Here is a 9,355-nt window from a genome sequence, read left to right on the forward strand (position 1 = left end):
CACCGCCCCCAGACTTGCCCTCACCACCACCCGCACACGGACACCAGCCTGATACGCAACGCCATCCACACAACACCCCCAGCCTGACCCACACCGCAATACAACAGTGCGCCCCACCCTGACACTCACGGGATGGTGATGAATGGTGGTGAGGGTCAGGCTGTGGGCGGTGTTTTGCAGTGGTGGGGTCAGTCTGGAGGTAGTGAATGGATGGCAGTAAGGGTCAGGATTGGGGATAAATGTGGGCGACAGTGAGGGTCAGGCTGGGGGCGGTGTGTGGGCGTCAGGCTGGTGGCGTTGTTGGAAGGTGGTGAGGGTCAGGGTGGGGGCAGTGTGTGGACGGTGGTGTGGTTCATGATGGGGCCAGAGTTGTGCGGTGGTGAGGGGCAGGCTGGCGACGGTGTTGAATGTGTGTTGAGGGTCAGGCTGTGGGCGGTGTGGTGGGGCATTGAGGTTCATTCTGGGGCGGTGTTGGACGACGATGTGTGTCAGGGTGTGGGCGGTTTGTGGATGGCGGTGAGGGCCAGGGTGGGGGCGGTGTTGTGCGGTGGTGGGGATCTGTCTGGGGGCAATGAGTGGGTGTTGGTGAGGGTCAGGCTGGGGTCGGTGTGTGGACAGCGGTGAGATTCGGGCTGGGTGAGGTGTGTGGGCAGCAGTGAGGGTCAGGCTGTGGCGGTGTGTGTGCGTCAGTGAGGGTTAGGTTTGGGGTGGTATTGGATGACAGTGAGGTTCATGCTGGAGGCGGTGTGCGGACGACAGTGAGTGTCAGACTGGAGGCAGTGTTGGACAGTGGTGAGGGTCAGTCTGGGGGCGGTGTTGGACGGTGTTGAGGGTCAGGATTGCGGGAGTGGGTGGATGGCGGTGAGGACAAGGCTGGGGGCATTGTTCAGACGGCGGTGAGGGTCAGGATGGGGGCGTGTGTGTGTGGTGGTGAGGGTCAGGCTGGAGACGGTGTTGAACGGTGTTGAGGGTCAGGTTGGGGGCGGTGAGGGTCAGGCTTGGGATGGTGAGGTTCATGCTGGACGCAGTGTTGTACGGCAGAGAGGGTCAGGCTGAGGCGGTGGTGCACGAAGTTGTGGGTCAGGCTGGGGGCGATGTGTGTACAGTTGTGAGGGTCAGGCCTGGGGTTGGGTGTGTATGTGTGAGGTTCAGGCTGGGGGCGGTGTTGGACGGCGGTGGGGGTCAGTCTAGGGTCTGTGTGTGGATGGCGGTGAGAGTCGGGCTGGGAGCGGTGTGTGGATGGTGTTGCGGGTCAGGCTGAGGAGGTGTTGAACAGTGGTGAAGGTCAGGTTTGGGGAGGTGAGGGTCAAGCTGGAGTGTTGTATGGACGGCAGTGAGTGTAAGGCTGGATGCGGTGTGTGGGCGGTGGTGACGGTCAGGCTGGTGATGGTGTTTGGGCAGTGGTAAGGGTCAGGCTGGGATGGTGTTGAACGGTGGTAAGGGTCAGGCTGGGGATGGTGTTAAACGGTGGTGAGGGTCAGGCTGGGGTTGGTGTGTGGGTTGTGGTGAGGGTCAGGCTGTGAATGGTCTTGAACAGTGGTGAAGGTCAGCTTTGGGGCGGTGAGAGTCAAGCTGTGGTGATGTATGGACGGCGGTGTGTGTAAGGATGGGTGCAGTGTGTGGGCGGTGGTGACGGTCAGGCTGGGGATGGTTTGTGGGCGGTGGTGAGGGTCAGGCTGGGGATGGTGTTGAACGATGGTGATGGGCAGTCTGTGGGTGGTGTTGTGCAGTGGTGGGATCAGTCTGGGGGATGTGAGTGGATGGCAGTAAGGGTCAGGTTGGGGACGGTGTGTGGGCATCGGTGATGGTCAGGCTGTTCCCGGTGTGTGGACGGCAGTAAGTGCCAAGCTGGGGGTGATGTGTGGGCGGCATTGACGTTCATGCTGGGGGCGATGTATGGACGGCAGTGAGTGACAGTGTGGGGGCGGTGTTTTGTGGTGGTGAGGGTCAGGCTGGAGGCAGATTTGGACGGCGGTGAGTATCAGGCTGGGGGCAGTGCGTGTGTGGTGGTGAGGGTCAGGCTGGGGACTGTGTTGAATGGTGGGTAAGATCAGGTTGGGGTCAGTGAGGGTAAGGCTGGGGACAGTGTGTGGATGGCAGTAAGGGTCAGGCTGGGGGCGGTGTGTGGACGGCGGTGAGGGTCAGGCTGGGTGAGGTGTGTGGACAACTTTAAGGGTCAGGCTTTGGCGGTGTGTGTGGGTCAGTGATGGTTAGGTTTGGGGCTGATTTGGATGACAGTGAGGTTCATGCTGGAGGCGGTGTGCGGATGGCAGTGAGTGTCAGACTGGAGGCGGTGTTGGACAGTCGTGAGGGTCAGTCGAGGGCGGCTGTTGACGGTGGTGTGGGTCAGGCTGGGGGCGGTATGAATGGCGGTGAGTATCAGGATGGAATGGTGTGTGGACGGCAGTGGGGTCAGGCTGGGGGCGGTGTTGGACAGTGGTGAGGGTCAGGCTGGGGGCAGAGTGTGGATGGTGGTGAGGGTCAGGCAGGGGGCAGTGTGTGGATGGTGGTGAGGGTCAGGCTGGGCATTGTTTGTGGACGGCAGTGAGGGTCAGACTGGGGGTGGTGGGTGGATGGCGGTGAGGGCAACGCTGAGGGCAATGTTCAGATGGTGGTGAGGGTCAGACTATGGGCGGTGTTGGACGGTGGAGTGGGTCAGGCTGGGGCGGTGCTTGGCGGCAGTGAGGGTCAGTGTGGGGGCGTGCGTGGGTGGTAGTCAGGGTCAGGGAGGGGGTGGTGTTTTGACGGCAGTGTGCTTCATGCTGGGGACGGTGTTTTATGGCAGTAAGGGTCAGGCTGGGGGTAGTGTGCGGACGGCGGTGAAGGTCAGGCTGGGGGCAGTTTGTGGGCGGTGGTGAGGATCAGGCTGGGGACGGTGTTGAACGGTGTTGAGAGTCAGGTTGGGGGCGGTGAGGGTCAGGCTTGTGGTGTGAGGTTCATGCTGGACGCAGTGTTGTACGGCAGAGAGGGTCAGGCGGTGGTGGTGTTGGCTGAAGGTGTGAGTCAGGCTGGCGGCGTCGTGTGGATAGCTGTGAGTGTCAGGCTGAGGGCGATGTGTGTGCAGTTATGAGGGTCAGGCTTGGAGTGGTGTGTGTATGTGGTGAGGTTCAGGCTGGGGGCGGTGTTGGACGGCGGTGGAGGTCAGTCTCGGGTCGGTGTGTGGATGGCGGTATGGGTTGGGCTGGGAGCAGTGTGTGGAAGGCGGTGATGGTCAGGCTGGGGGCAGACTGTGGATGGCGTGGGGTGTCAGTCTGGGGGTGGTGTATGGAAAGCAGTGACTGTCAGGCTGGGGGCGGTGTGTGGGCAGAGGAGAGAGTCTGGCTGGGGATGGTGTGTGCATGGCGGTGAAGTTCATGCTGGGGGCAGTGTTGGATGTCGGTGGGGGACAGTCTCGTGGCGGTGTGTGGATGGCGGTGAGGGTCAGACTGGGGGTGTGTGTAGATGGCGTTGCGTGTCAGGCTGGGGGCGGTGTGTGGAGAGCGGTGAGGGTCAGGGTCGGGGCTGTGTGTTGACGGTGGTGAAGATCATGCTGCGGCAGTTTGTGGACAGGGGTGAGGGCCAGGCTAGGCGCGGTATTGAATGGTGGTGATGGTCAGACTGGGAGTGCAGTGTTTAACGGTGGTGGGGGGGGCAGGCTGGGGGCGGTGCTGAATGGCACTGAGGGTCAGATTGCGGGCGGTATGTGGACGGTTGTAAGGGCCAGGCTGGGGGAGGTCTGTGAAAGGTGGTGAAGACACGTCTGGGGTCGGTGTGTGGATTTCAGTTAGGGCAAAGTTGTGGGTAGCGTGTGGTAGTGGTGGGGGTTAGACTGGGGATGGAATTGGATGGTGTTGAGGGTCAGGCTGGGCCCGGTGTTGGGCAGTGGTGGGGGTCAGGCTGTGGCGGTTAGGGCATCAGTGAGGGTCAGGCTGGGGCGGTGTGTGGACAGCAGTGAGTGTTTGGCTGGGGACGGTGTGTGCACGGCAGTGATGGTCAGCCTGGGGGGCGGTGGTGAGAGTCAGGCTGGGGCAGTGTTGGACATGGTGAGGGTCAGGCTAAGTGGGAGAGGTTCAGGTTGGGAGCGGTGAGGGTCAGGTTGGACGGGGTGAGAGACAGGCTTACGGCGGTGAGGGTCAAGCTGGGGGCGGTGTGTGGACTGTGGTTGGGGTCAGGCTAGGGGCGGTTTGTGGGCGGTGGTGAGGGTTAGGCTGGGCGGCGGTGTGTGAGCGGCAGTGTGAGTCATGCTAGGGACGGTGAGGGTCAGGCTGGATGTGGTGAAGGATGGTGGTGAGGTTCAGGCTGGGGGTGGTGTTGGGAGGAGGGATGGGTCAGCATGGGGGCAGTGTATGTGGATGGCAGAGGGAAGGGTCAGGCTGGGTGCAGTGCGTGGACAGCGGTGAAGGCCAGGCTAGGGGCGGTTTTGAATGGTGGTGATGGTCTGGCTGGGGGTGCAGTGAAGTACGGTGGTGGGGGGCGGGCTGGGTACTGTGTGTGGAGGGCCTGTGAGGTTCATGCTGGGGTGGTCTTGGAGGACAGTGAGGGTCAGTTTGGGGGCGGTGCATGGACAGCGGTGAAAGCAAGTCTGGGCGACATGTGTGGAAGGCGGGGAGGGCAAGGCTGGGGCAGGTGTATTGATGGCGGTGAGGGCAAAGTTGGGGGCAGTGTGCGGCAGTGGTGAGGGTCAGGCTGGGGACGGTGTTGTGCGGTGGTGGGGGTCAGGCTGATGCGTTGTGTGGGCATTGGTGAGGGTCAGGTTGGGGTTGGTGTGTAGATGGCGGCGAGGGTAAGGCTGTGGGCGGTGTGTGGATGACCGTGAGGGTCAGGCTGTGGGCGGGGTGTGGACAGCAGTGAGTGTCAGGCTGGGGATGGTGTGTGGGCGGCAGTGAGGGTCAGGCTGGGGGTGGTGGTCAGAGTCAGGCTGGGACAGTGTTGGACATGGTGAGGGTCAGGCTATGTGGGAGAGGGTCAGGTTGAGTGCAGTGAGACAGGATGAGGCGGTGAAGGTCAGGCTGGGTGCAGCGTGTGGATGGCGGTGGCGTTCAGGGTGGGGGACTTGTGTGCACTGCGGTGAGGGTCAGGCTGAGGGCGGTGTGTGAAATGTGTTTGGGGTCAGGCTGGGGGAGGTTTGTGGGTGGAGGTGAGGGTCAGGCTGGAGGCGTTGAGGGTCAGGCTGGGGGCGGTGTTGGATGGCAGTGAGGGTCCGGCTGGGGGCAGTGTGTGTCTAGCGGTGGGAGTGTGGCTGGTGGTGGTGTTGAACGGAGGTGAAGGTCAGGCTTCTGGCGGTGTTGGACGGTGGGAAGGGTCAGGCTGAGGTGAGTGGGATGATGGTGGTGAGTGTCAGGCTGTGGGCGGTGTGTGGACGGTGTTGAGGGTCAGGCTGGGTGTGGTGTGTGGATGGTGGTGGGGTTCAGGCTATGGGTGGTGTGTGAGCGGCGGCGGAGTTCAGGCTGGGGGCGGTGTGTGTTCGGAGGGGACGGGCAGGCTGAGGTTGGTGTGGGAATGATGGTGGGGATCAGCTTGAGGCGGTGTGTGGATGGCAGTGGGGGTCAATTGAGGTCAGTGTGTGGGAGGTAAGGAAGGTCAGGCTAGGTGCGGTATGTGGATGGTGGTGAGGTTCAGGCTGGGTCGTTGTGTGGATGAAGATGAAGGTTAGGCTGGAGATGGTGTGTAGTCGGCGGTGTGGGTCAGGCTGTGGTCGGTGTGTGCTTGGCGGTGGATATCAGCCTGAGGGCGTTGTGTGGGCGAAGATGAGGGTCAGGCTGGAGATGGTGTGTAGTCGGCGGTGATGGTCAGGCTGGGGGCGGTGTGTGGACGGCGTTTCGGGTGAGGCTGGGTGCTGATTGTGGACGACAGTGGGTGTCAGGCTGGGCGCAGAGGAGAAGGGTACGCTGGGGGCGGTGTGTGCGGGGTGGTGAGGTTCAGGGTGGAGCGGTATTGGGTGGTGGTGGGGTACAGGCTGGGGCAGTGTGTGTTCAGAGTGGAGGATCAGGCTGGGGTCGGTGTGAGAACGACGGTGGGGGTCAGGCTCGGGGTGTGGACAGAGGTGAGGGTCAGGCTGGTGGCTGTGTAGGACGGCACTGAGGGTCAATTTGGGGTCGGTGTGTGGGCACGAGTGAGGGTCAGGCAGGGGCGGTGTGTGGATGGCAATGAGGGTCAAGCGGGGATGGAGTGTGCTCAGCGGTGAGGAACAGGCTGGGGGTAATGTGTGGACGGCAGTGAGGGTCATGCTGGGGGCGGTGTGGGGTTCACGGTGAGGGGCAGGCAGTGGCGGAGTTGGACAATGGTGAGTCAGGCTGGGGACGGTGTGTGGACGTCAGTGAGTGTCAGGCTGTGGGCGGTGTGTGGGCAGAGAAGAGGGTCAGGCTGGGGATTGTGTGTGCATGGCAGTGAGGTTCAGGCTGGGGTTGGTGTTGGATGGCTGTGGGGGTCAGGCTGGGGGCGGAGTGTGGATGGCGGTGAGGGTCGGGCTGGGGGCGGTGTTAGACGACAGTGAGGGTCAGGCTGCGGGCTGTGTTTGGACGGTGGTGAGGGTTAGGCTGGGGACGGGGTGTGGATGGTGGTGATGTTCAGGCTGGTGGTGTGTGGATCGTGGTGAGGGTCATGCTGGGGCAGTGTGTGGACAGGTGTGAGGACCAGGCTAGGGGCGGTATTGAATGGTGGTGATGGTCAGGCTGGGGGTGCAATATTTGACGGTGGTGGGGGCAGGCTGGAGGCGGTGCTTGATGGCAGTGAGGGTCAGGTTGCGGCCGGTGTGTGGACGGTTCTGAGGGCCAGGCTGGGGGAGGTCAGTGGAAGGCGGTGAAGACAAGTCTGGGGTCGGTGTGTGGATGGCAGTGAGGACAAAGTTGGGTTTGGCATGTGGTAGTGGTGAGGGTTAGACTGGGGGCGGAATTGGACGGGTTGAGGGTCAGGCTGGGCCCGGTGCTGGGCAGTGGTGGGGCTCAGGACAGGGCGGTGAGTGGGCATCAGTGATGGTAAGGCTGGGGGTGGTGTGTGGACAGCAGTGAGTGTCAGGCTGGGGATGGTGTGTGCACGGCGGTGAGGGACAGGCTGAGGGTGGTGATGAGAGCCAGGTTGGGGCAGTGTTGGACATGGTGAGGTTCAGGCTAAGGGTTCAGGCATTTCGTGGTGTGTGCATGGTAGTGAGGGTCATTCTGGGGTGGTGTGTGGGCTGCGGTGATCGTCAGGCTGGGGACGGTGTGTGGGTGGTGGTGTGGTTCAGCTTGAGGATGGTGTGTGGACAGTGGAGAGTGTCAGGCTGAGGGCGGTGTGTAGACAGCGGTGAGAGTCAGGCTGGGTGCTATGTGTAGGCAGTGGTGCAGTTCAGGCTGGTGGAGTTTTTGGGTGTCTGGCAGGGCGTGGTGTGTCAGGCTGAGGTCGATTTGTGAATGACAGTGAGGGTCAGCCTGGGGGCGGTGTGTGTGCACGGCGGTGAGGGACAGGCTGGCGGTGGTGTGTGTATGGCGGTGAGGGACAGGCTGGGGGCGGTGTATGGACAGTAGTGAGGGTCAGGCTGGGGGCAGTGTGTGGATGGCAGTGAGGGCCAGGCTTGGGTGAGTGTTAGACGGCAGTGAGCGTGAGGCTGGGGGCGGTATGCGGGCAGTGGTGAGGGTCAGGCTCGGGGCTTTGTGTGCTCTCGGTGATGGTCATGCTGGGGATGGTGTGTGGATGGCAGTGAGGATAAGCCTAGGGGCGGCATTGAGGATCAGTCTTGTGGCAGTGTTGGATGGTGGTGGTGGCAAGGCTGGGGGCAGTTGGTGGACAGCGGTGGGGTCAGGCTGTGAGCAGTGTTGGATGGCGGTGGGGGCTAGGCTGGGGGCAGTTGGTGGACAGCGGTGGGGTCAGGCTGGGAGCAGTGTTGGATGGCGGTGGGGGCTAGGCTGGGGGCAGTTGGTGGACAGCGGTCGCATCACGCTGGGCGCAGTGTGTGGACATCGGTGAGGGACAGGCTGGTGGCGCTGAGGGTCAGACTCGGGCAGTGTTGGACAGCGGTGATGGCTAGGTTGGTGGTGGAGTGTGCATGGCAGTGAGGGTCAGACTGGGTCGGTGTGTGATTGGCAGTGAGGGACAGGCTGGGTCTGTGTGAGGCCTGCGGTGAGGGTCAGGCTGGGTTCGGTGTGTGGGCGGTGATGAGGGTCAGGCTGGGGGCGCTGTGTGGATGGTAGTGAGTGTCAGGCTTTGGCGGTATTGGACGGCGGTGAGGGTCAGGCTTGTGGCAGTGTTGGACTTTGGTGGGGGTCAGGCTGGGGCCGGTGGGTGGATGGTGGCGGGGCCCAGGCTGGGTCGGTTGGTTGATGACGGTGAGGGTCAGGCGGGGGGTGCTGTGTGGATGGTGGTGAGGGTCAGGCTTGGGTCATTCTTGGACGGCAGTGAAGGTCAGGCTGCAGATGGTGTGTGGGTAGTGGTGAGGGTCAGGCTGGGCGCGGTGTGTGGACTGCGGTGAGCGTCAGGCTGGGAGCAGTCTTGGATGGCAGTGAGGGTCAATTTGTGGTCGGAGTGTGGGAAGCGGTGAGGGTCAGGCTTGGGGTGGCGTTTGGACGGCAGTGAGAGTCAGGCTGGGGGTGGTGTGTTTGACGTCAATGAGGGTCATCCTGGGAATGGTGCGTGGGCGATGTTGAGGGTCAAGCTGGGGGTGTGGTGTGGATGGCAGTGAGGGAAAGGCTGGGGTCGGCATGTGGACTGCGGTGAGGGTCAGGCTGGGTGCGGTGTGTGCACAACAGTGAAAGTCTGGCTGGGGACGGTGTGTTGGTGGCATCGAGGGACAGGCTGGGGCTGTGTGTGGACGGAGGTGAGGGTCAGGCTTTGGGTAGTGTGTGGATGGCTGCTAGGATAAGGCGAGGGTCAGTGTGTGAGCAGCAGTGAGGGTCAGGCTGGGGCGGTGTGTGGATGGTAGTGAGGGTCAGGCTGGGGGCTGTGTGTGGGCGGCAGTGAGGGTCAGGCTATGGCGGTATTGGACTGCAGTGAGGGTCAGGCTTGTGGCAGAGTTGGACGGCGGAGAGGATAAGGCTGGGGGCAGTTGGTGGATGGTGGTGGGTTTCAGGATGGGTCGGTTGGTTGATGATGGTGAGGGTCAGGCTGGGGTAGTGTATGGGCAGTGATGATGTAATGCCTTGGGGTTGTGTGTGGATGGCGGTGAGGGTCAGACTGGTGGCGGTGTGTGGACGGCGGTGTGGGACAGGCTGGTGGTGGTGTGTGGACAGCAGTGAGGGCCAAGCTGGGGTGGTGCTGGATGGTGGTGAGAGTCAGCCTGGGGACGGTATGTAGACAGCAGTGAGGTTCAGGCTGGGTGCGGTGTGCAGATGACAGTGAGGGACAGGTTGGGTGCAGAGTGTGGATGGCAGTGAGGGTCAGGCTGGGTGCGTTGTGTGGACGGCAG

Source organism: Chiloscyllium punctatum, chromosome 21, assembly GCF_047496795.1.
Source record: "Chiloscyllium punctatum isolate Juve2018m chromosome 21, sChiPun1.3, whole genome shotgun sequence".
Taxonomy (NCBI): domain Eukaryota; kingdom Metazoa; phylum Chordata; class Chondrichthyes; order Orectolobiformes; family Hemiscylliidae; genus Chiloscyllium; species Chiloscyllium punctatum.